Genomic DNA, 22,700 nt, shown 5'->3' on the forward strand with positions numbered 1-22,700 from the left:
TGGGGTCCTCAGGAGGAGACTGAACTGAATCATGCATTTGGCTGAAGATGATTGCAAACGCTTCAGCCTTGCCTTCTGCACCCATGAGTTTGGCTTTGCTATGATTGAGGATGGGGATATATGTGGAGTCTTCTCCTGCCATCAGTTGTTTGGTTGTCCGTCATTATTCAGGACTGGATGTGGCAAGACTGCAAACCTTTGATCTGATTTGTCAGTTAGGTGATCGCTTAGCTCTATAGCATGCTGTCTGTGAGCACTGTTAGCCTCAATGTTATTTTCATTGTCAATTCTAGCTATTGTATAACCTGCTTATAAAAACAATAATTGTGGCCAAACAACTTGTATTTATATAGTACCTTTAATGTGGAAAAAGAGATCAACATGCTTCAAAGAGGCATAAGAAAAAAAATCAACCCATAGGAGAGATTAGATTCAAAATTTAAAAAATATGGCCAGCTTTTCTTTTGCATCCATTCAGAAAGCACATTTGTTGTTTTTTCTGCAGTTAGTTACAAGCACCATAATTTTAGCTCATTCACCTTTTAATTTGTGATTTAATTGGTGTGGGTTTTCATTTCATTCGTCTCGATGAGATTCAAAGAATGAAAGAACAACAAATTCTCAAAGTGCATCCCAGATCCTTTCTCAGTATACTGGGTGGAATTTTCCCAGAATTGCACTAAGTGCGGTAGCCACCTACCCACTAACAAAAATGGGTTTTCACGCCGTATTGTCCCGAGCCCGCCTCATTATTCATTCCCGGGAAACACGCAGTTTCCATGACGGGTGGGCTCTCATTCGCCTGTTCGCCATCACCCCACTGTTGCATCACACCAGTTGCCAACTTTAAAAGGCAGCTGCCAGCAAAGCACTCATCGCCACCAGCTCACCACCGCTGCCTGGGAGACATGACCAACAAAGCAAAAAGGACTGCAGCCCCTGCTTCAACGACAGGTCCCTCGAGCGTTTGCTGGATACCGTGGAGGCCCGATGGGATATGCTCTACCCCTGCTCTGGCCGCAGGATGGGCAACAAAGTTACCAGCCCGCCTTGGGAGGCGGTGGCAGTGGTGGTCAGACAAGTACCCTGCAGAGGAGGACAGCCACCCATTGCCACAAAAGAATGAATGATCTTCATTCTGCCAGGGTATGTAACTCTTTTCATCACACCCAACTCTCACACTCTCAAACCCATCACACATCCACAGGGCCCTCACTTGTTGCCAGTGGAAGGTACATAACCATTCACTCTTTCACACACACCTTCATTGCCCTCATATTGTCCATAGGACCAATCACCATCCACACAGGCCAGGCATACTTATCGTCTGGCCCGGCAGGTGTCCTGATAGACTCTCCCCATCTCTGTCCATGCAGGACAAACTGGCACATAACAGGAGGGAAAAGTTGAAGACAGGTGGAGGAATGCCAGAGATCAAAGTTCTCACAGAATTTGAAAACAGAGCCATCAAGCTGATGGGCGAGGACCGGGACCAGCCCTGTGCTGACGGTGAGGTTGGCGATGCTCTACCAAGTGAGGATCCAGCAGCGCAACATCCATCAGGCAACCATGTCGTGAGTGATGTGCCCTTTCACAGGCCACTGGCATACACTAATTATCTTCCCTTGCTTTCGCAGCCACACCTACCAAACAGTCGACAGGGTCCATGGGGCTCCAATCAAGTCCGAAAGACACCTCTGAAGAGGAATCTGAAGGCACCCTGCCTGAAGTCCCATCACAGCGCTCACCCACACCCTACACCAGCGCAGAGACACACACCTCGGTGTGACCTAGCTTTACAGTAGCCACGGGATCACAACCTGGTGAGCACATCACTTGCTGTGGGTCAGAAAGTGCGGAGGCAGGGACTTGCCAGGCCCCTGGCACTTGGAGGACTGCTGGAGCCCAGAACGTTGCTGAGTCCGAGTCAGATGACGAGCCTCTGGACTCGGTCATGTCACAGTTGCTGGAGCTGCAAAGGCAAGCTAGGGAACATCAGGAAGGGATGTCCGCTGCACTCCTCAGATTGCAAGGCACGATGGAGGAGTCCATCCGTCTTCAGGCTGAGTTGATAGCGCCGGCATTGCAACGCACCGAGGTCAACACTGGCAGGATGACGGCCGCCATGGAGACCTTGGTCCAGGACATGACTCCTACACAACTGCACGGGCTTAACTCCATCGCTGATGTTATTGTTGACCTCCAACAGTGTGTATGCAAGAGGGGTGCTGGGCAGCTCAATCTCACTCCAGCTACTCCTTCCGCTCACGGGGCCAGCCAGGAACCCTCGGGCACCCATAGGGAGGAGGATCAGGTGCACACTCTGGGGCCATCCACCCAAGTGAATCTGGGAGTGACCAGCCCATCCGAATCCCCTCTTCCTGTGACACCGCAGCTCCAGCATCACAGGCCGAGGAGGGTGCCACTGTCACACAGCAGGACCCCGAAAGCAGGCCGGAGTCCACCAAGCCTTGGCCTTCCAGAGGACGCCACCAAAGTCACCACAGACAGAGCGTCACAGTCAGCAGGCTGTCTCCACCCCTGCTGTGGATGTCCGGGGAGCACCAAGACGTAGCGGCAGTGTTAGGAAAGTTAGGTAAAAGTAGTTGCACAGCCTGGGCATGGGTGTTGATCACTTGTACATACTGTTCAGTATTGTCAATAAACTCCTAAGAATGTCTCCCTGCCTGTGGCTCCTTGTTCTGATAAGCAGTGTTCTTGTCACTCAGATGTGAAACCTTTTTGAACAAGATAAAAGGCAGGTGTCTCCGTCCAGGGTCTCTTCCCTGTGCTCTGTGCAGCCTTCAGACCACAGTGATGGTCCAGCCTCACACCCCCTGGAAATACTACTGATGCCTGCACCTCGGCGGGTGCTGGTCATTGCTGCCAGAATGTTGTGGGCAGGTGCCACAGAGTTCTCTCATTCTCTCTGTGTGCTCTCAACACCTTTAAAGTGGGGCTGGCCTCCATCACACCAGCATCTGCGACCAGTGATGCTGTGCACCAGCTCCTGAAGGGCTGAGGTGCTGAAGGCGGACACAGCAACAGATGTGTCTAAAGTTTCATGGCTGTGTCTCTGAGATGGCCCTGATCATGGAGCGCAAGCAAGCTGCCCTCAGCCAGACAGGAGTCAGACATTCTCAGAGGCTATGTGAAGATCTGTGGAGTGTCCTCACTACATGTTGTCATCATCCTCCTGCGATCGAGCGACTATTAGGGCCTCCACTGCATGTCCATGACAGAAGCATTCTCACAGAGGGCACTGGCGCTGCCATAAGCCAGACTGGAGTCAAATGTTCACAACAGCGATGTGAGGATCCAAGGGAACACCTCACTGCATGTTGTCGTCATCCTCCACAAATCTGGCAGCTATGAGAGCCTCCTGAGCACGCCTGCCTTGTCTACCCAGTGCGAGAGCCTCATCCCCGTCATCATCACCACCGAGGATCCCCTCACCCTCATCCCGGTTGGCGGCCTCCTCATCGGTGGAGATGTGCAGCTCCTCCATTTCCTCCTCAGCCAGCTTCTCACTCTGTTGCAGTGCCAGGTTGTAAAGGGTGCAGTGTACAAGACGATGCGTGACACCCTCTGCGGGCTGTATTGCAGGGCTCCACCAGACCGGTTCAGACACCGGAACCGCATCTTCAGCATCCCGATGGTCTGCTGCACCAAGTTGTGAACTGCTGCATGAGCCTCATTATAGCGTCGCTCAGCTGCAGCCTGAGGCCGCCACACTGGTGTCATCAGCTATGGCCTCTGCAGGTAGCCCTTGTCCCCAAGGAGCCAACCCTTTAGCCTCTGTGGACCCTGGAAGACTGTAGGGACCTGTGAGCAACTCAGGATGTAGGTGTCGTGCACACTCCCTGGAAACTGTGCGCACACCTGCAGGATGCGTTTCTGGTGGTTGCACACCAGCTGTACGTTCAGTGAGTGGAAGCCCTTGCAATTGATGAAGTCCACCAAGTGCAGCAACAGAGACCTGAGCGCCATATGAGTGCAGTCAATAGCACCCTGCACCTGTGGGAATCTTGAGATCAGGTGGAATCCAATGGCCCTTATATCCTGGCTGTCCCAGTCCCGGGCGAAATGCACAAGGTTGTGTGCCAGGGAGAAGATGGTAACCGTGACGTCATGGATGCATTTGTGGGTGATGGATTGTGAAACCCCATAGAGGTCACCTGAAGTGCCACTGGCATAGATATTGAGTGCCGTGGTCACTTTCACACAGCCCCTGCTGCCCCTTCTTCATGAGGTTGCTGCTCCTGCCTTTGCGCAGCCAGGAGCCTCAGTCGCCCTCTCCTCAGTCTTCTACAGTCTCTGTAGGCCATCAGGCATACAACTATGTCACCAGGATCCATGACCCTGACGTGGTCCTCCAGCAGCATGAAAGAGAGAGAGACATGGTTATCATGGTTGTACTTAGCACCTTTCCTGGTCCTCTCTTGCCGCCCTTTAACGCTTCCCGGAGAGTGCTGGCCACCTCTTGGATGACCAGAGATGAGTGTGCTGTATGGCTGCCCTGTCAACCTGCGACATGGGGGACACTGATCCAAACCGGGTGCTGAGATTGCAAGGGGCTGTGAGCACCTCCAGCAGTGACTGCTACAGGTCCAGCATTGGCCTGGAGATTGTATGCTGATTGTACAATGTCCAACTGCTCTGCGGTCCAATAAAGTGGTGGCGGATTCAAAGTCTGTGCTGGGGGATGATGGGGGTGGTAAGGTATGGAGCTCTTGGTGGCCCTTTGGTGCCTCCACGTTGCTTGCATGGGTGGGCAGGCTAGGAGCCCGACCTCAATCATATCACCGTGGCTGCGCCTGATCTGTCTCAGTTGTAGAGGCATGGTCAGTTTGTACAGTTGTCCCTAATGTGTGGCCACTTCCCTCACTCACCCTGCCCCCCCACTACGATTGCCCGTCTGTGGGATGCAGCGCCAGGGCAGCACTTGACCCCCACCGACAATGGTTGTCACCGAACTGGCCCCTTTCAAGGATGAAAATCTTCTATCTCCGACGGATGTGAAATAAGTTCACCTTTTATTCTTTGAGTTGGCCTATGCCAATTATAGTACAAAAAATTAGCAATATAAAAGTGGTGCAGTTTTTTTTGTTGTCACAAGCTCAATAATGGAAAAGAAATCCAGAATCTCATTAAAGTTGGTAGATTGCAATTTTCTTCTGTGGGTTTTTGATGGTTTAATTTCCTAGAATTGATTGAACTGAAATACTTTCTTTCTTGAAACTTACTTGACACTTAATTCACAGAGGGAGCTGAAGGTCTGTTTAAATCAAGGCATGGTTAAAGTAGAAAAATCTTCAATTTTTCTGTATTGATAAGTATTTCGTGATTTAAATTAAACTTGCTGTGATGGGGAAGAGAATTGAGTATAATTATGTCAGTTCACAGAAGTGACCAGATGGAATCCTTTTAAGGTGTTGTTGACAGTATACTTGTGCATTAGTAAAGATTGAGGTTTGGAGAGAGGTCAGTTAGTCTTTTGAAAATAATTTTTAGTATTTCTGTGTTTCCCCTTTTATGGCATGGCAGATGGTAAATGTCAAGCTGCTCAAATCCCAGAGGGAATCTTGAAACAGCTGCCAAAACGGTTTCTGCAATTTGTATTATATGAGGAACAGTTCTGAAATCAGGAAATGATTTCCCCTACTACTTGTGATGATTTTATAGTAAAGTAAATGTTTATTAAAAGAATAAAGGGGAAAAAAACACAATTACTTTTAAACACAAGAATGGCTTCACACAGTAAACAGTACTTTAAAACAATTCCTTAAATCTTATCTTAACTACCCCCTGAGCTAACCTTTCCCTTTTCTGTTCAGCAATTATCCTTATAGATTTTAAAATCTATAGAAGTCCAGTAATTTTACCACTCAGTGTTTTTCCCTTGGGGTATCCTCTGAGACTGACAGCAACTGGGTCTTCAGGTCTGGCCTTGTTCACACTATCTTCTGGGAGTTCTAACTAGCTACCGTGCTGACTTCTGGGAGAACTAAGAAGCCATGCGTGCTTGCACATGAACAGGAGAGAGAGCACATCCTGAGTGGGGCAGAGCCAGAGTGGGTATTCGGAATTTGGTGCAAAGCGGGAATTCAGTGCATAGGGGACGAGGTGCTTTTTGCATTTTCTCCTTGCTATCCAACTTCAATCTTCAGAGTGTGGGTCTTGCCCTGCTGCAGCAGTAGGGGCTACAAGGGAAAGGAATCACTGGTAAGTAATGGGTAAGGTATTTACTACTTTAATTGCTTATAGTTTAAGGTCTTTTTGTGGTTTATAGTTTGTATATTCTACAGTAACGAGGATCAGGAAAGAAGGGCCTTAGAGTAATTGACTTAAAAGGTTTTATTTAAAGGGATAAGTCAGGGCAGGAGTGCTCAAAGCCGTGGCGTGCTCCATGTGGGAAGCCGGGGACATTTCCAGTGCCCGGGACCAGCATGTGTGCAGGAAGTGCGTCCAGCTGCAACTCCTGGAAGCTTGGGTTTCAGAGCTGGAACGGCGGCTGGGGACACTGTGGAGCATCCACGAGTCTGAGAGCATCGTGGATATGTGGTCACACCAAAGATGAAGGGACTTGAGGAAGGAAGGGAATGGGTGACCACCAGGCAGTCCAAGAGAAACAGGCAGGTAGTTCAGGAGTCCTCTGGGGTCCCGCTCACAAATCGGTATTCCGTTTTGGAGGCTAATGAGGGCGCTGGTTTCTCCTGGGAGTGCAGACAGAGCCAAGCTTCTGGCACCACAAGCAGCCTGACTGTACAGGAGGGGAGGAAGGGAGGAAAAGCAATAGTAATAGGGGATTCTATAGTCAGGGGAACAGATAGGCGCTACTGAGACCGTCAACGTGACTCCAGGATGGTATGTTGCCTCCCTGGTGCCAGGGCCCGGGATATCACTGAACGGCTGCAGGGCATCCTGAAGGGGGAGGGTGATAAGGCAGAGGTCATGGTACACGTTGGTACCAATGACATAGTTAGAAAAAGGGATGAGGTCTTGCATCAAGAATTCAGGGAGTTAGGCAGTAGACCAAAAAGCAAGACCTCTCAGGTTGTAATATCTGGATTACTCCCAGTGCCACGTGCTAGCGAGCTCAGAAATAGGAGAATAGCGCAGATGAATACCTGGCTTAAGAGTTGGTGCAGGAGGGAGGGTTTTAGATTCCTGGATCACTGGGACCATTTCTGGGGAAGGTGGAACCTGTGCAAGTGGGACGATCTACATCTGAACCAGAGCGGGACTAACATCCTTACGGGCGGGTTTGCTAGTGCTGTTGGGAGGAATTTAAACTAATTTGGCAGGGGGAGGGGACACAGAATGTTAGCAGAATAGGGACACATCATAATACAGTAAAACAATCAAGTCAGAGGGAGTACAGCTGCATTAAGTTTCAAGGGAGTAAGGCAAGGCTGGATGGCCTCTACTTTAATGCCAGGAGTATTACAGGTAAAACGGATGAGTTAAGGATGAGGATTGACATGTGGAATTGTGATATGGTAGCCATCACTGAGACGTGGTTGAGGGAAGGGCAGGATTGGCAACTCAACATTCCGGGATATAGAATCTTCAGGCTAGACAGGGGAGGGGGTAAAAGAGGAGGAGGCGTTGCATTATTAGTTAAGGAGTCAGTTACTGCAGTAAGGAGAGATGATATCTTGGAAGGGGTATCGAATGAAGCTTTGTGGATATAGTTTAGGAATAAAAAAGGGGCAACCACATTATTAGGTGTTTATTATAGACCCCCAGATAGTCAGCGGGAAATTGAGGAGCAAATATGTGCACAATTTGTGGAGGTTTGTAAAAACAATAACAATAGGGCAATTATATTAGGTGATTTCAACTTTCCCAACATTAATTGGGATAGACACAGTGTTAAGGGCTTGGATGGAGTGGATTTCTTGAAATGTGTACAGGAGAACTTTTTAGGTCAATATGTAGAGGGTCCAACAAGGGACGGTGCATTGCTGGACCTAATTCTGGGGAATGAAGCTGGACAGGTGGCTGAGGTGGTGGTGGGCGAGCATTTTAGCGATAGCAACCACAACATGGTGCAGTTTAAGTTTGTTATGGACAAAGAAACAGACAAGTTGCAAAAAAATATTTTGGATTGGAGGAGAGTGGATTTTAGTAAAATAAGGCAGGATCTGGGCAAGGTAGACTGGAAAAAGTTACTTGTGGAGAAATCTACAGAGGAACAGTGGGGGGTGTTCAAAAAGGAAATGGGGAGGGTACAGGCTCAACATGTTCCCTCTCGGGTGATAGGAAGGTGTAACAAGCCCAGAGAACCATGGATGACCAGAGATATTCAGGTTATGATGAGAAGGAAAAGAGAGGCTTTTAGCAGGTACAAGGGAAGCAAATCAGCAGAGGCATTAGTGGAGTACAGACAGTGCAGGGTGGAGCTTAAGAAAGCAATTAGGAGAGCAAAGAGGGGATATGAGAAAGCTCTGGCTGGTAAAAGTAGGGAAAATCCCACGATATTCTATAAGTATATCAAGAGGATAACCAGGGAAAGAGTAGGGCCCATAAGGGACCTATGGGTGGAGCCAGAGGACATCGCTAGAGCGTTGAATGAATACTTCACATCCGTCTTCACCCAAGAGAATGAGGATGAAGGTATCGAACTCGGGGAGAGAGACTGCGAGGTTCTTAAGCAAATTGATATGGGGAGTGACAAGGTATTGGAGGTGTTGGCAGGCTTAAAAGTGGACAAATCTCCAGGTCCAGATGATTTGTGTCCCAGACTGCTGAGGGAGGCAAGGGAGGAGATCGCAGGGGCTCTGACCCAAATTTTTAATTCCTCTCTGGCCACGGGGGAGGTGCCAGAGGACTGGAGAACAGCTAACGTGGTTCCACTATTTAAGAAGGGTTGTAGAGATAAGCCAGGGAACTACAGGCCAGTGAGTCTCACGTCAGTGGTAGGGAAACTATTGGAGAAAGTTCTGAAGGAGAGTATCTGTCTCCACTTGGAGAGGCAAGGTTTGATCAGGGATAGTCAGCATGGCTTTGTCAGAGCTAGGTCATGCCTAACAAATTTGATTGAATTTTTTGAGGAGGTGACCAGGTGTGTAGATGAGGGTAGTGCAGTTGATGTAGTTTATATGGCTTTCAGCAAAGCCTTTGACAAGGTCCCACATGGGAGACTTATGAAGAAGGCAAATGCACATGGGATACAGGGTAATTTGATAAGGTGGATTGAAAATTTGCTTAGTTGTAGGAGACAGAGGGTGATGACAGAAGGATGCTTTAGTGACTGGAAGCCAGTGTCCAGTTTCGTACCACAGGGATCTATGCTCGGTCCCCTATTATTTGTCATTTATATAAACGACATAGATGTCTGTGGGGGAGGTAGGATTAGTAAGTTTGCGGATGACACAAAGATTGGCTGGGTGGTTAACAGTGTGGTTGACTGTCTTGGGCTACAGGAACATATGGACGGGATGGTCAGATGGGCAGATAAATGGCGGATGGAGTTTAACCCTGAAAAGTGTGAGGTGATACACTTGGAAGGAGTAATTTGACAAGGAAGTATTCAATGAACGGCATGACACTATGATGTTCTGAGGGACAAAGGGACCTTGGCATGTGTGTCCATAGATCTCTGAAGGCAGAGGGGCATGCTAGTGGGGTGGTGAAAAAGGCATATGGTGAAGTGTCATACGGACTCGGAACGTCAACTGTATCCCTCTCCGCAGATGCTGTCAGACCTGCTGAATTTTTCCAGGTATTTTTGTTTTTGTTCCCCAGAGCATTACCCTGGGTTTCTAGATCACTAGTCCAGCGACAATACCACTATGCCATCTCCTCCCCTATCGTCAGAAGAAAAATATTACAATTTCTTGTTTTCTTGACACCCCTTCTCTCTCTCTCTCCTAATAAGTTAACTGATGATTGTGTCAACATTGAAAAATAAATCTGTAGTGCATAAATGCTAACTTTAAAGACATTAATTTAGTTGCTGTAATGTTGTGGCAGCTTCTTTTTAAGAGTTTTTTTTAAATGGTTGCTTCCAATGAAGGTGATGTTGCATATTTATATTTACCAGTTCTACTTGCTGAAATTGAATTATTTTGTATTTTTAGCTTCCCGGTTTTCCGTTTTTAATTTATTCATGTTTGGTATTAATTTTGTTGATTAAATTCAGTGTTTGAACTCTTTTTTTTGTTGAAGCTCGTTGAATAATACTTCAGTTATAATATTCATCACAATATTGTCGACATTATTGATTAAAATTCTAAAAACGTAAAGCAGCAGTTTATTTAAAATGAATCATGTTCATAAATCAAGCTTGCAATAAATCATATTGTACATTTTCATATTCTCATTTAGAAATTTTACATCTTTGTTCCTTTTCACTTTACTGTAATTATGGTTATGTGGTGCTTAAATTTCTTTCTGAATGCTTCACTGAGCAAAACTTGTGAAGCAGCTTGCCAACTGCTTCAGTAACTGATTGCTTATTGTTTTCACATGAACTGATATTTAAACAAGACACCTCAGTGAATGACAAAATCAATATTTGTGATTACATTTGTGCACTTGATATCAAATAAATGACTCAAGTCACCAATTAGAAAGCATTTGTAATCAGGGTTTTGGAAATCATCAGAGGATTGCTACAGAGGCATATACATCTTTCAGTTATCAAACAATTTCTAAATCAGAGCAGCAATGGGCACAGTATTATAGAATGTCACAATATCTAGGTCAAGCGTTGGACCTGTCTATATACTTTTGTTTATGCATATCAAAAGTTGTGGGTACATATGCACCTCATGATTTCATTGGCATGGAAAGCTGACCACTGCAAATATTGAACTTTTGTCTTTACATGGCAGGTAGATATTTTTCAAATATTTAGGTGGACTATGGTGCCTTCTTGACACCTACTATGCACTGGCAAAGATTATCAATGAGGACATCAGTTTGATTATACTAATTCCACGTGCAGGATTTTGGTGCCAATTATGGGGGCTGGAACAGAGGTGGGGAGGCAGGAATTTCCCGATGCTGGCCTGCTTGCTATTTCCCTGCTACGGTCCCAATGCCTGTTCATTTTTCCGAAGGTTGAATTGTATGCAGAGTGGCTGCCCACCGCAAATGGTTTGTAGTTTGTTAAGACATTTAAGAGCCAATTAGGGCCATTCCTCAGAAATCAACTGGAATTTTCCAGTTAACCTTTGGACTTCTGTGGCGTCAGGAGCAGGGCAGATGCCTAGAGGTAGTCTCCAGGCGGGAGACTGGGGGCCCAGTGCTACAGGATCATTTTGAGGCCCCGCTGCCACCACACTAACTTGGCTGCAGCTGTGGTTTCCCTCCTCAGTGGTGGTCTGGTAGTTATGGCCATTTCTTTTCTTTGGTTTTATGAAAAGTGCTGAGACGGCACCTCAGGATGGAGGGCCTCCTGTTGGCCCTCCATCTTTGAGAACCCCAAGAATGACAAGTGGCCCCTCTGGCCACTAATTGGATAATCCGGCAAAAATTGCTCTCGGGTGACTAGTGTCAACACGGTGCAGGGTCAGGATCCGGATTTGTTCCTGATATCGGGGTCCCAACACTAAATGGAGAATCCTGGCTCAGATTTAACAACAGATCCAAATTTTGCACAACATCGTTTTCATCCTCTTCCTTTTGAACCTAGTTTTTTTTTAATCTTAATAATGGATATGTGTCTTGGTTCTTAAATTTGGCATTTGTCTGGAATTATGACTATTCAAAGGCTGGTTTTAACATGATATTGTTAAATAGCAATACTTGCAGAACAAAATTTGCATCGTTACCAGTGAAATTAGGATTATCCCTAACAACAACTCATTTTATATAATGCTTTTAATGTAGTAAATGGTCCAAAGATGCTTCACAGGAGTGTTATCAGATACAATTTGATGCTGAGCCACCTAAGGAGTCTTGTGGATGGGTGACCAAAAACTGGGTCAAACATGTGGGTTGTAAAACGTTCTATAGCACCATGTGGTCTTCAAATCATTTGGAGCTGTGTAATACAGGGATTTAGGATTTCATGGAGATTTAATGAGCCTGGCAGTGTGTCGTTAGTGATCGGAAGCAGTGTGAAAGTGAGTCACACTGAAGAAAAGATATGAATATGATGAATCTCTTTGTGATAAATTTCCTGATATAATCATGGAAGCAGCTGTGGTGAGCTTAGAAACTTCAGAAAATTGGGAGAGACGTATAATGGGCAACAGATTCAATATTGCCTCCGTTATATTACTATTCAAGGTCAAAGTTACCCAGCTGGCATAAAAAGCCCAGTGTAATTGACTTTTATATTTATTATGCTAGTTGATTTTCTGTGACTCTAACACCTGCATTTCTGGCAAATATTGTAGGAAAGGACCGCACCTCGGGAGTTCCCTTCCCTCCCAAATCACTCTTAGTATCCCATCATATCCCCTATACATTTTACCTTCTTAGTATCTACTCCACTCCCGACATAGAAACATGGAACTTAGGAGCAGGACTATGCCATTTGGCCTTTTGAGCCTGCTCTGCCATTTAACAAGATCATGGCTGATTTGGTTGTGGTCTCACCTCCGCTTTCCTGTCTTCCCCCATAACCCGTGACTCCCTTGTCTCGCAAATATTTATTTAACTCAGCCTTAAATAAATTCAGTGACCCAGCCTCCACTGCTTTTTGGGGAAGAGAATTCCACAGACTGACGACCCTCTGAGAGAAAAGAATTCCCCTAATCTCCATCTTAAAAAGACCTCTTATTCTTAAACTGTGTCCCCTCATTCTAGTTTTCTTCCAAATGAGAAAACATCCTCCGGTATCCACACCATCAAGTCCCCTCAGGATCTGATATGTTTCTGCACTTAGAGTGCTTAAGTTGGAGTTTGGTGAGTGAGGGACTTTCAGGGGTTAATTTATATTTAAAGTCTAGTCTTTCTTCAATTTAGCAAGGAATCAAAAGTTGCTCTTTGGGTTGGGGAAGGTGAGTTTTAGTCCAGCTTTAAAACAGGGGTTACACAGACTCTGCTTGCAGCTGCAGCTACTTAATTAGATAACTGGCTTAAACATGTTTCAGAAGCTAGATTCAGAGAGCATAAAATCAGGCCATCCACAGTGCTGCCTTGGGCTGCATTAGAGTGCATAAGTTGGAGTTTGGTGAGTGAGGCCATTCAGTGAACATGGAAGGAGGTGATCCTTTCATTTTCTATCTTTGCTCAGAAAGAAGAGCGGCAGCCTTGGTAAGTAGGACCTGGTGAGTACTTCTACTGTCCTAATATTCTCTCAACTGGAGAAAGTAAAAGTAAAGGGGGTAATTTAAGGGTAAGTCATGGCAGGGCAGCTCAGCCATGTGGAATGCTCCTCCTGTGCGATGTGTGAAGCCAGAGACACATCCAGTGTCCAGGGCGACCATGTGCACAGGAAGTATCTCCAGCTGCAGCTACTCAAAATCTGCATTTTGGAGCTGGAGCTGTCGACTGGAGTCACTGTGGAGCATCTGCAAGGATGAGATCTTTGTGGATAGCAGATACAGTGTGGTGGTCACAATGTGGGTAAAGAATGCACAGGCAGAAAGGGAATGGGTGACCGCCAGACAGATTAAAAGCACTAAGCAGGTAGAGCAGGAGTCCCCTGGGTCCATCTCTCTCTCTAACAGATTTTCCATTTTGCACACTGCTGGGATGGTTTCTCAGAGGAATGTAACAAGAGCCAAGTCTGTGGCACCCCGCATGGCTCAGCTGCACAGTGGGGGAGAATAAAAAATGGCAAAGCAATATCACAAGGGAAACAGATAGTCGTTTCTGCGACTGTAGGTGTGACACAAGGGATGGTATGTTGCCTCCCTGGTGCCAGGGTCAAGGATGTCACTTAGCAGCTGCAGGACATTGTGATATTGGTACCAAAGACATAGGTAAAAAGAAGGATGAGGTCCTGAAAGCTGAATATAGGGAGCTAGGAAATAAATTAAAAAGCAGGACCTCAAAGGTAGTAATCTCAGGATTACTCCCAGTGCCACATGCTAGCGAGCTCAGGAATAGGAGAATAGACCAGATGAAGTGATGGAGTGATGGTTTAGAAGGGAAGGATTTAGATTCCTGAGGCATTGGGACCAATTCTGGGGAAGATGGGGCCTGTACAAGCTAGACAGGTTGCACCCCAGCAGGACTGGGACCAATATCTGCGCAGGGGTGTTTGCTAGTACTTTGGCGGAGAGTTTAAACTCGTCTGGCAAGGGGTTGGGAACCTGAGTGTGGAGACACAAGTGAGGGAGACAAAGGTAGGAATGGAAGGCAGAAAAATAGAAAGCAAAGGTGGAAGGCAGAGGAAACAAAGGCTAGCAGCAAATGCTACAAAATACCACAAAAGCAAATACTACAAAAAAAGGTGTAAAAATGTTAAAAAGACAAGTCTAAAGGCACTGTATCTGAATGCACAGAGCACTCGCAATAAGGTAGATGAATTAATAGCGCAAATAGTTGTAAACGGTACAATGTGATTGCGATTACAGAGACATGGCTGCAGGGTGACCAAGACTGGGACTGAATATCCAAGGGTACTTGATAGTTAGGAAGGACAGGCAAAAAGGAAAAGGAGATGGGGTGGCATTGTTAGTTAAGGATGAAATCAGGGCAATAGTGAGAGAGGATATTGGCTCAGAAAAACTAGATGTAGAAACAGTCTGGGTGGAGCTAAGAAGCAACAAGGGATGGAAAACCTTAGTGGGTGTTGTTGAGAGGCCTCCAAACAGTGGCAGTAAGGTAGGGGACGGCATTAAACAGGAAATTCGAGATGCATGTAACAAGGGTGCTACAGTAATCATGGGTGGCTTTCATCTACGTATACACTGGGTAAAACAAATTAGCAATAATACTGTGGCGGATAAAACCCTGGAGTGTGTACGAGATGGTTTTTTAGACCAGTACATTGAGGAATCAAGTAGGGAACCAGCTATCCTAGATTTGGTATTGTGCAATGAGAAAGGATTTATTAATAATCTTGTTGTGTGGGGTCCTTTAGGGAATAGTGACCATAACATGATAGAATTCATTTGGATGGAAATTGAAGTAGTCTGATCCTAAACTAGGGTTCTAAATCTAAACAAAGAGAACTACGAAGGTAAGAGACATGAGTTGAGTAAGATAGATTGAGGAACTTCATTAAAAGGTGGGCAGGCAATGGCTAATATTTAAGGAACAAATGTACGCATTATTACAGTTATGCATTCCTGTCTGGCACAAAAATGCAACAGGAAAAGCAGCCCAACCATGGCTAACAAGAAATTAAGGATAGTATTAAATCCAAAGAGGAGTCATATAAAGTTGCTAGAAAAAGTAGAAGCCTGAGGATTGGGAGCAGTTTAGAATTTAGCAAACGAAGACCAAGAGATTGATTAAGAAGGGAAAAATAGATTATGAGAGTAAACTTGCAAGGAACATAAAAGCAGACTGTAAAAGCTTCTATAAGTATGTAAGAAGAAAAAGATTAAAGAAGACAAATGTAGGTTGCTTACAATCCGAAACAGGAGAATTTATAATAGAGAGAAAGGAAATGGCAGAACAATTAAACAACTACTTTAGTTCTGTCTTCACAGAGGAAGACACAAATAACTTCCCAGAAATACTAATGAACCAAGGTCTAGTAAGAAGGAGGAATTGACGGAAATTAGTATTACTAAAAAATAATGCTAGAGAAGTTAATGAGACTGAAAGATGACAAGGGGTCACAGTCTCTGGATGTGGGGTAGACAATTTAGGACTGAGAGGAGGAGAAACTTCTTCATTCAGAGGATGGTGAACCTGTGGAATTCTCTACCACAGAAGGCTGTGGAGGCCAAGTCACTGGATATATTTAAGAAGGAAATAGATAAATTTCTGGACTCTAAAGGTATCAAGGGGTATGGAGAGAGAGTGGGAGTATGGTGTTGAGATAGAGGATCAACCATGACCACATTGAATGGTGGAACAGGCCCAAAGGGCCGAATGACCTACTCCTGCTCCTATTTTCTAGGTTTCTATGTTTCTACTGATATCATCTCTCATTCTTCTAAACTCCCACGGGTAAAGAGCCAAACTATTCATCCTTTCTTCATAAGATAAGCCCTTCATCCCAGGAATGAGTTGAATGAGCCTTCTCTGAACCCCTACTTATGCGTTTATATGCTTTTCTAAAATAAGGAGACCAAGACTGTACACTACTCAAGATGTGTACTATTCAAAGCCTCTGCCATTTCCTTATTTTTTAAATTCTCCAGACTCACTCTCTAGAGGATCAACACTAGGAGTATAATCTTCAGCTCGGTGAGCGGGGGCGGGGCCCGCTCGCTGAGGCGTAAAATGATGCGGGGTGATGTCGGGCGTGTGTCCCGATGTCACCGTGTGTCATTTAGATTTTCAGTTCAGCGGGCGCGCAGCCAAGTCGGCTGCGCGCCCACCAAACTGTCAAAGGTCTATTAAGGCTATTTAACAATCAATTAAATCATTGACCTGAGCTGCTCATCCAACCTTAAGGTTGGCAGGCAGGCGAAGAGCCCAGGCAGCCTTTTCATTTTTCATGGAACCTCATCCACGGGCGGGATGAGGTTCCGTGAACATTTTTAAAGTGTTGGAAAAATTTTCATTAACGTCAATTGACATGTCCCAGCTTATTTGACGGTTTCACATGAGGGGACATGTCCTTAACATTTTTTTCACCCTTTGTTCAATGTTTTGTACGTGAAACTAATCTCCCTGAGGCACAGAGGTGCCTCAGGGAGATTTCTGTGCTCTTTCGCGCGCATGCACGAAAGGGCGCACTCCCCGACTCAGCCTACTCCCCCAGTCTGCACAGGGAGCGCTCAGCACTTCCGGGTGCACGTCCCGCTGGGTGGGCCTTAATTAGCCAGCCCATGTAAAATGGTGGCGTCCAGCCGATCGGGAGTGCTGATCAGCTGCGCGCCCGCCCCCGCACAATCCCCTGACGGGGAGAAAATTCTCCCCTAGGTTTACGATGTAATTTCCCCAGATTTGCACTAAGTGTGGTAGGGAGTGTGAAAAAAGAAGTTTTACCCGCTGGCCAAAATCGTGGCATTTCATGCCATATCATCCCAATCCTGCCTCATTAATCATGCATTCATGGGAAACACGTTGTTTTGCTGATGACAGCCTCTGATTCACCCGCCACAAGGTCACTTCGCTGCTTCCTGCAGGGCACCATATTTAAAGTGCAGCCTTGTGCACCCCTCTTAGTGGCTCCAGCCCAGGACTACTGCACAGAAGACATGGCCCCAAAAGGCAAGAAGACCACAGCCCCCTGATTCAGTGACGCATCCCTGGAACGCCCTTTGGTTGCCATGAATGCCTGCTGTGGTGCCCTCTAGCCCCGCTCTGGCAGCAGGAGGGGCAGCAACACCACCAATCTGGCTTGGGAGGTGGTGGCAGTGGTCGTCAGTGTCAACGCCCTGCAAAAGAGGACAGCCGCCCAGTGCCAAAAAAGGATGAATGATCTCTGTTCTGCCATAGTTAGTCACTCTTCACATCACTCTCAACTCTCACACTCTCAAACCCATCACACATCCACAGGGATCTCACTCTCTGCCAGTTCAAGGGGCATCACCTTTCACTTTCTCATGCACACCTTCATTGTCCTCATCCTGTCCATGGCATTACTCACCACCCACACATGCCAGTCGCTCTTATCATCTGGCCTGACAGGCGTCCTGCTTACACTTTCTCCATCTGTATTCATGCAGGACAAGCTGGCATACAGCAAAAGGGAGAGGTCGCAAACTGGTGGAGGAATGCCTGAAATCAAGGTCCCCACAGAGTTTGAAAATAGAGCCATCCAGCTGGCCCGCGAGGATCAGGACCGCTCCTGTGTTGACGCTGAGGTTGGCGGTGCTCTACCAAGTGAGGATCCAGCGGTGCAACATCCATCAGACAACCATCCTGTGAGTAATGTGTCCTGTTTCACAGAACACTGCCATGCACTAATTATCTCTCCTTGCTTTTGCAGGCACATCTGAGAAACAGCTGAGTGAGTCCACAACCCAGCACCTCAGAAGAGGAATCTGCTGAAACCCTCATTGAAGACATGCCACAGCGCTCACCCACATCCTGCACGAGTGCAGAGACACACTCCTCAGAGTGATCAAGCTTTAGAGTAGCCTCAGTGTCACAATCTGGTGAGCACATCATGCTGTCTGATCCACAGCAGGCGGAGGCAGGGACTTTTCAGGCTTCTGGCACTCGGAGGACTGCTTGGGACCAGAAATCTGCTGAGTCTGAGTCGGATGATGAGCCTCTGGACTCTTGCTGGAGCTGCAAAGGCAAGCTCAGGAACACCAGGAAGGGATGTCCGCTGCGCTCCTCAGGTTGCAAGGCACTATAGAGGAGTCCTTATTTCAGTCTGAGGTGATAGCGCCAGCATGTAAACGCACTGAGATCAACACTGGTAGGATGGTGGCCGCCATAGAGACCTTGGCCAGGACAACGGTCCTGCACTTCTGAGCCACCTGAACTCCATTGCTGACGCCAAAGTTGGCCTCCAGCAGTGTCAACTTGAGAGAGATGCAGGGTAGCTCGATCTCAGTCCAGCTTCTCCTTCTCCTCAAGGAGTCAACCAGGTGCCTTTGCGCACCCATAGGAAGGGGGACCAGCAGGTGTACACCCTAGGGTTGACCACCTAGGTGACTCGGGGAGTGTCTGGCCCATCTGAATCACCTCTTCCTGTGCCTCCAGCAAATCCAGCTCCACAGGCTGAGGAGGGTGCCACTGCCACACGGCAGAACCCTGAAAGCAGGCCGGGGCCATCCAGGTCTCGGCCCTCCAGATGACACTTGTTAAGGTCATCACAGAGAGGGCGTAGCAGTAAGCAGGCTGCCCCCAAGTCCGCTGTGGTTGTCGGGGGTGCACCAAGATGTAGCGGCAGGTTTAGGAAGGTTAAGAAGATGTAGTTGCACAGTCTGGGATGTTAATCATTTGTACATAATTTTACCTTTGTTAATAAACTCCCAAAAACGTCTCTTTGCCTATGGCTCCTTGTTCTGATGAACAGTGTTCATGCTGCTCAGATGTGAAAACTTGGGCCAGAATTTTCGGCTCAGTGAGCGGGGACGTGCGTCCTGATGTCACCGCGCGTCATTTAGATTTTCAGTTCGGTGGACGCCTGCCGAACTGTCAAAGGCCTATTAAGGCCATTTAAATATCAATTAAAGTAATAAACTGAGCTGCCTGTCCAACCTTGAGGTTGGTGGGCAGGCGAAGAGCCCAGGTGGCCTTCACATTTTTCATGGAACCTCATCCATGGGCGGGATGAGGTTTCATGAAGCATTTATAAATTAAATAAATTTTTTCATTTATGTTCCTTGACATGTCCCAGCTCATGTGACACTGTCACATGAGGGGGCATGTCTTAAAATATTTTATTTTCTTTATTTAAATTTTTAAACCTTAAACTAATCTCCCCGAGGCACCTCTTTTTCTGTGCTCTTTCATGCATACGAGTGAAAGAGCGCAGGCCCTAACTCAGGGAACACCCCGCCCCCCCCGCACAGGGAGCGCACAGTGCTTCCGAGTGTGCTTCACGCTGGGTGGGCCTTAATTGGCCCGCCCATCTAAAATGGCAGTGTGGCGCCGATCGGGTTTGCTCCCGCCCACCTCCACACAACCCCCCCAACGGAGGGGGAAAATTCTCCCCTTGGTTCCTGCACAAAACACAGACCGGTCTCTTATTTCATGGCCTCTTTCCTGTGCTTTGTGCAACCTTCCCAGTACACAGAAGGTATGCTTTCAGATACAGAACCTTTATCTCTGTGTTTTTACCATTTTTGCAATTTCTGGCCTTATCTACAAGTGCACACTTAATTTTGTAAGTTCTATCCCTTCCTGCCACTCTCTGGTTATCATTACCCTAATTGCCACCCTGCTGTGTATCTCGTCATTTCCCTTTGACTTAGCACATATAGCTGGTAGATTGGGTCTGCAGCATTTGATGAGAGAACCAACAAGAGGGAAAAACATGCTTGACCTCATCCACACCAATCAGCCTGCCACAGATGCATCTGTCCATGACAGCATCGGTAGGAGTGACCACCGGACAGTCCTTGTGGAGGCAAAGTCCCGTTTTCACATTGAGGATGCCCTCCATCGTATCGTGTGGCATTACCACCGTGCTAAATGGGATAGCTTTCAAACACGTCTAGCAACTCAAGACTGGGCAACCATGAGGCACTTTGGGCCATCAGCAACAGCAGAATTGTACTCAATCACAACCCGTAACCTCAGGCCCACTCTACCATCACCACAAAGACAGCACCTTCAAACCCACCATCAATGCCATCTAGAAGGACAAGGGCAGCAGACACATGGGAATACCGCCGCCTGGAAGTTTCTCTCCAAGCCACTCACCATGCTAACTTGGAAATATATCGTTGTTCCTTCGCTGTCGCTGGGTCAAAATCCTGGAACTCCCTCCTTAACAGAACTCCCTCCTTAACAAAACTATGGGTGTACTGACACCACATGGACTGCAGCAGTTCAAGAATGCAGCTTACCACTGCCTTCTTAAGTGCAATTAGGGATGGGCAATAAAGGTTGGCTTAGCCACTGACGCCCACATCCCATAAATGAATAAAAAAAACATGACGGAGGGTATCCTCAATGTGAAGACAAGTTTTGCCCTCACAAGGACTGTGCAATGGTCACTCCCACCAATACTGTCATGGACAGGTGCATCAGTGACAGGTAGTTTTGTGAGGACAAAGTCCGGTAGTTTTTCCCTCTTGTTGGTTTTCTCCACCTCCGCAGACCCAGTCTAGCGGCTATCACAGAATCACCGAATTTTAATGGCACTGAATGAGGCCATTCAGCCCATCGTGTCTGCACCGGCCCTCCAAATGAGCATTATGACCTAGTGTCATTGCCCCGCCTTTTCCCCATACCCTTGCACATCGTTTCTATTCAAATAATCATCTAATGCCCTCTTGAATGCCTCGATTGAACCTGCCACCACCACATTTCCAGGCAGTGCACTCCAGACCTGAACCACTCATTGGTTTTTTTCTTACCTCACATTTGCTTCTTTTGTAAATCACTTTAAATCCATGCCCCTCTCATTCTTGATCCTTTTACGAACGGGAACAGCTTCTCCCTATCTACTCTGTCCAGCGCCCCCCATGATTTTGAACATCTCTATCAAATCTCCTGTTAGTCTTCTCTCCAAGGAGAACAGTCCCAACCTCTCCAATCTATCATTGTAACTCAAGTTTCTCATCCCTGGAGCTATTCTTGTAAACCTCTTCTGCACTCTCTCCATTGTGTTCACATGCATCTTATAATGTGGCACCCAGAACTGTACACAATATTCCAGCTGAGGTCTAACGAGTGTCTTCTTTAAATTCAGCATAACCTCCTTGCTCTTGTACTTTATGCCTGTATTAATAAAGCCTAAAATACTATATGCTTTATTAACTGTTCTCTCCACCTGTCCTGCCACCTTCAATGATTTATGCACATGTACATCCAGGTCTTTCTGCTCTGCACCCATTTCAAAATTTCACCCTTTATTTTATATTGTCTGTCCATGTTCTTCCTACCAAAATGCATCACCTCACACTTCTCCGCATTGAACTTCATCTGCCACCTATCTGCCCACTCCTCCAACTTGTGTGTGTCCTTTTTGAAGTTCTGCACCGTCCTCCTTGCAGTCTACAACACTCCCAAGCTTATCATCCTCAAACTTTGAAATTGTCCCCTGCACACCAAGATCTAGAACATTAATCTGTATCAGGAAAAGCAAGGATCCCAATATCCTTTAGGACACAGCCAGCTCAGTCTGTAGTGGTACTATTGAGCCACTTTTGCTGATGGACATTGAAGTCCCCCAGCCAGAGTACATTCTGTGCCCTTGCCACCCTCAGTCTCCAAGTGGTGTTCAACAGGGAGGGGTACTGATTCATCAGCTGGGCAGTAGGTGGTAATCAGCAGGAGGTTTTCTTACCCATGTTTGACCTAATGCCATGAGGCTTCTTGGGGTCTGGACTCAATGTTGAGGACTCACAGGGCAACTGCCCCCGACTGTATATCACTATGCCGCCACCCCTGGTGGTCTGCCCTGTTGGTGGGACAGACCAACTGAGGTGGAAGCACAGTGGTGGTGGTGGTGGTCTGGAACACTGTCTATAAGATATGATTTGTTGAATATGCCAGGCTGTTTGACTGGCCTGTGAGACAGCTCACCCAATTTTGACACAAGCTCCCAGATGTTAGTATGGAGGAATTTGCAGAGTCGACAGGGCTGGGTGTGCCGTTGCCACAGCTCGATGCTGGGTAACCTGTCCAGTTTCATTCCTTTGCAAATTTTATTTAGCTGTTGTAATATAACTAAGTGGCTTGCTAGGCCATTTCAGAGGGCATTTAAGAGTCAAACCACATTACTGTGGTCTGGAATCACATGTAGACCAAATCTGGTAAGGATGGCAGTTTTCCTTCCCTAAAGGACATTAGTGAACCAGACGGGTTTTTATGACAATCAACGATTATTTCATGGTCACTATTACTGAGACTAGCTTTATTTTTAGATTTCTTTTAATTAATTGAATTTGAATTCCACCAGCTGCCTTGGCGAGATTTGAACCCATACCCCTAGAGCATTAGCCTCAGCCTCTGAGTTAAGTCATACTGTTTCATATTAAGAGTGTAATGTAAGAAATTGTGTGCACATGGCAGGTTTGACAGATATTACAAAC

At 46.7% G+C, this 22,700-nt stretch overlaps 1 protein-coding gene across 4 annotated transcripts in view; it reads left to right on the forward strand.

The window, feature by feature from the left end:
* The window catches only part of tbc1d19 (TBC1 domain family, member 19), a 173,874-nt gene that overhangs the window by 76,731 nt on the left and 74,443 nt on the right, over positions 1 to 22,700 (forward strand). The window lies entirely within an intron of this gene.

Source organism: Cetorhinus maximus, chromosome 1 (genome assembly GCF_964194155.1).
Source record: "Cetorhinus maximus chromosome 1, sCetMax3.hap1.1, whole genome shotgun sequence".
NCBI lineage: Eukaryota > Metazoa > Chordata > Chondrichthyes > Lamniformes > Cetorhinidae > Cetorhinus > Cetorhinus maximus.